This window comes from Dipteris shenzhenensis, chromosome 26 (genome assembly GCF_047967505.1).
Source record: "Dipteris shenzhenensis isolate YYH24624 ecotype China chromosome 26, Dip_SZ_1.0, whole genome shotgun sequence".
Taxonomy (NCBI): Eukaryota; Viridiplantae; Streptophyta; class Polypodiopsida; order Gleicheniales; family Dipteridaceae; genus Dipteris; species Dipteris shenzhenensis.
Window position 1 is genome coordinate 11,979,545 of NC_141621.1, and position 4,519 is coordinate 11,984,063.

Here is a 4,519-nt window from a genome sequence, read left to right on the forward strand (position 1 = left end):
CATTTCTACGCGTCTCTTGGACGGTTTGGATGTTGGTACGTGTTTTGAACGGCTTTGTGCAGACTTTTGCATGGACCATTGTTATATAAAAGCCTAATCGCCACCCCTTCACTCCATCATCCCCCCTCATTCAAGCTACTTTTTCCTGTCGATACATTGCAGTGTATTGATGACCAACTCGTTGCCAGTCATGGTGAAGAATGTCGCTCTAAGCTATCTCTTGCTCTTCATGCTGACTACGAACTTGACACTTGTATGTGATGCTACTCGTCCTTTCAACGGTGTAATCGCAAGGCTAGTGGGAGCTCGCTCTGCGTTCTCAAGGAGGTCCAACTTCATCGACTCAAGGGCCGCCCAATATTCATGAGATGGAAAGATATGGAGCGTGTCTGATTTTAGTGGATTCCACGTTGAAGTCTGCCCACCATTGAGTATATAAGATTTAATGCCAGAGTAATTTGGCTAGTAACAGTTGAGCTAGCTTACAATGAGAGTAACAGGTTTTGCTGTAGAAAGAAAGGGCAAGCATGCTTTCACTTGACATGAGGCAAATTCATGCGAGGCGGCTAAACTATATTGGTGTGTATGTGCAAGTCTTGAGTTCAAGCTGAAGGAGTAGCTCCATCACCAGTTATGGGACGATGTGGGCACTTTCAATTTCAGAAAAAGCATGCCTAACATTGCCTATGGCTCCTACCGCCATACACGATGAAATACGCACATTGATGTCTATATCTTACAAACCAATTATGGCGATTCATTTCTTCAACTCGAACCTTGCCTATGACTCCTACCGCCATACACGATGAAATGCGCAGGCTACTCTCATTTCGGTACAACGCAAAATAAAAAGCATGCCTAACCTTGTCTATGGCTCCTACCGCCATACACGATGAAATACTCAGCCTACTCTCATTGATGTCTATATTCTACAGACCAGTTATGGCGATTCATTTCTTGAACTTGAACATTCGAATCCTCCATCCTCCAATTCTTATGGACACATGGCAGCTCTTTGCCTTCAAGCTCCCACGTGTCCTCTCCTTTTCTTTTGGTTAGTTGGCTATGGGTACATCATTGAGAAAATGGAATTCAAACTCCCTACTTCTCGGTTCTCTAAGAAGAAAATTAAGTAGGTGGTCATATGACTTTGCTCATGATTACTAAGGTCAGGTTTACACCAACCGATGGCCAAGGGAGTTCGACGGAGGACTCTGCCATTGTTGCAAGTTCACACCAACTGGCGACTCGCTTGTTGGCTCTTTCCCATGGCTGCCCCGCAGGAAGAGCAAGGTATTCTCAGGATGTAGGGTTTCGAGGCTTTTTGTCACCTACAGATATATCGGTGTCATCGTTTATAGTATAAGTGTAGCTAAGGACCTCGGGTCGTATTCTCGTGAGAGAAATAGGCTTAAGTGTGGTAAGCAAACATAATGCATGCATGTGTGAAAGGAACATGTATCATCATGATTGGGGTAATGAAGGCTTTCACCTTCATTTGGGGTTGAAGGTTTTAGGAGGAGTTTTAAGGGTTAAAGGGAGGTTCAGGGTTTAGAAGGAGGTTCCAAGGTTTAGAAGAAGGTTCTAGGGTTTAGAAGAGGTTCCAAGGTTTAGAAGTGGGTCCAAGGTTTAGAAGAGGTTCCAGGGTTCAGAAAGAGTTCCAGGGTTCAAAAGGGGTTTAAGGGTTAGAAGGAGGATCCAAGGTTCACAGTAGAGTACATGGCAGAGATTGTCTTCCTCATAGATCATAGAGGTCAAGGGTTGAAGGACTAAGGGTTTAGGGGGAGCATAGGAGTGGGAGAGGTAGAAGGTGTAATTCCATTAAATTCACATTTTGATGCATGCCTTTCTGTAAATGTTAGATTGGTACAACGTAAAATAAAAAGCATGCCTAACATTGCCTATGGCTCCTACCGCCATACACGATGAAATACGCACATTGATGTCTATTCGGTACAACGCAAAATAAAAAGCATGCCTAACCTTGTCTATGGCTCCTACCGCCATACACGATGAAATACTCAGCCTACTCTCATTGATGTCTATATTCTACAGACCAGTTATGGCGATTCATTTCTTGAACTTGAACATTCGAATCCTCCATCCTCCAATTCTTATGGACACATGGCAGCTCTTTGCCTTCAAGCTCCCACGTGTCCTCTCCTTTTCTTTTGGTTAGTTGGCTATGGGTAATAGATAGTACATCATTGAGAAAATGGAATTCAAACTCCCTACTTCTCGGTTCTCTAAGAAGAAAATTAAGTAGGTGGTCATATGACTTTGCTCATGATTACTAAGGTCAGGTTCACACCAACCGATGGCCAAGGGAGTTCGATGGAGGACTCTGCCATTGTTGCAAGTTCACACCAACTGGCGACTCGCTTGTTGGCTCTTTCCCATGGCTGCCTGCCATATGCCATCGTTTATAGTATAAGTGTAGCTAAGGACCTCGGGTCGTATTCCCGTGAGAGAAATAGGCTTAAGTGTGGTAAGCAAACATAATGCATGCATGTGTGAAAGGAACATGTATCATCATGATTGGGGTAATGAAGGCTTTCACCTTCATTTGGGGTTGAAGGTTTTAGGAGGAGTTTTAAGGGTTAAAGGGAGGTTCAGGGTTCAGAAGGAGGTTCCAAGGTTTAGAAGAAGGTTCTAGGGTTCAGAAGAGGTTCCAAGGTTTAGAAGTGGGTCCAGGGTTTAGAAGAGGTTCCAGGGTTCAGAAGGAGTTCCAGGGTTCAAAAGGGGTTTAAGGGTTAGAAGGAGGATCCAAGGTTCACAGTAGAGTACATGGCAGAGATTGTCTTCCTCATAGATCATAGAGGTCAAGGGTTGAAGGACTAAGGGTTTAGGGGGAGCATAGGAGTGGGAGAGGCAGAAGGTGTAATTCCATTAAATTCACATTTTGATGCATGCCTTTCTGTAAATGTTAGATTGGTACAATGTAAGCGTGAGTCCATGGGAAGGGATGTTTTGGCCAGAACACAAAACCATGGGTTTTGTTCCAAGAGTGAATAGAGTTTCAAAAACCAAGCATTTGCACATGCATGTAATGTGGACTATTCCATTCAAGGAGCCCTAGAAAACTTTTGAATTGTGTGAAAGGTTTCATTGGTGATCTCACTTACGTTGGTGAAGAGAGAGACCTTCATTATGGAGGATTACAAAAAAGTGAGCGAGTAAAATTGAGCGAAGATAGGGTATGTCTTTACCAATGATGCCTTGGCAATGACATAGGTCCAAGTCTCTCATGGACTTTTGAAGAACTTAGATATTTTTGCTACTAAAATAGGGGATTTGTCAATCTATTATTGTTTTGTTTTGCTTGTTTTTTTTGGCTCGCTTGCTTTTTTGGTTCTCTCACTTTTTCCTTGCTTGCATTTTGGTAATCCTAGGGGTTCAGCTCTAGCATAGGGGCACTCAATTTTATGTAGGCCACCATGGAGACCCCAAACTCAAGAAGTTTGCCACTTTGACTCAAGGTAGTAAACCCTCATACTCAGCCATTGTAGCCTTATCAACAACCATCCCCTATACAAAGACATAAAGATAGAGTATCATCTCAAACCCCTAGGAGAAATCTACTACTTGCAATAGGAAATCAAATAGCTCAAACTTTAGCTTGCAGCCCTTGGGACGAAAGTGCAAGATATTGAGGGTAATGGAAAGCAAGAAATTATTGCATAGGTCATACACAAATGTAATGCATCTCCATCATCATCAACACTAGTCTCCATGGTTAAATCAAGTAAGCATGATCAAACAAGAAATGGTTGTTGATGCTAGCGATAGAGTCAATAGAGCAAATCTTTAGATAAAATTAACATAGCAAGAAACTAGAGCATGCAATAAGATGACCTTCTGCATTGGGGGATTGAAACATGGATACCTTCATGTGATGATGAGGATAAAGACATTCACTTGGGTGGATTTGTGGCTTTTGATGTCCACGACCAAACCACCAATTCAACAGATTCCCAAACATGTAGATCTTACCTATTCTCTTCCCAATACTTATTTCAAAAATCAGGATAGATGTCTTCATATTGGAACCTTTTCTCTTAATTGATGGTGCCCAATATTGAATTTGTACTTCCTTGAAGTTAGGAGATGTTGCATCCATCTCAACACAACCCCAAGCCATATGGGATTTATAGGGTCAGATGGCTTCACCAAGACAAAGTCACCTTGCTTAATGTCCAACATTGGTCTAAACTTTTCTCTTGGCTTACTCTTGCAGGTCCATTCATCATAGCCTTGGAACTCTTTGATACTAGCATCTATAATATCCTCCTCATCAGGTGACTGTGTTCATGGACAAAAGTCTGTGTGCACTCCTACCTTTGAGACGTTTACTTCCTCAAGTTCTCCAATTATGTTTTTCCAGTAATATATCACTAGTCTAATATAGGATTCATACTTGGCATTCTCTCCCCTTGCATACCTCTTCCAAAACCTAATGGAAATCCTTTATCATTCACTGATATTACTAATTGGTAGTATATTTGGGCAGCCTATTGGC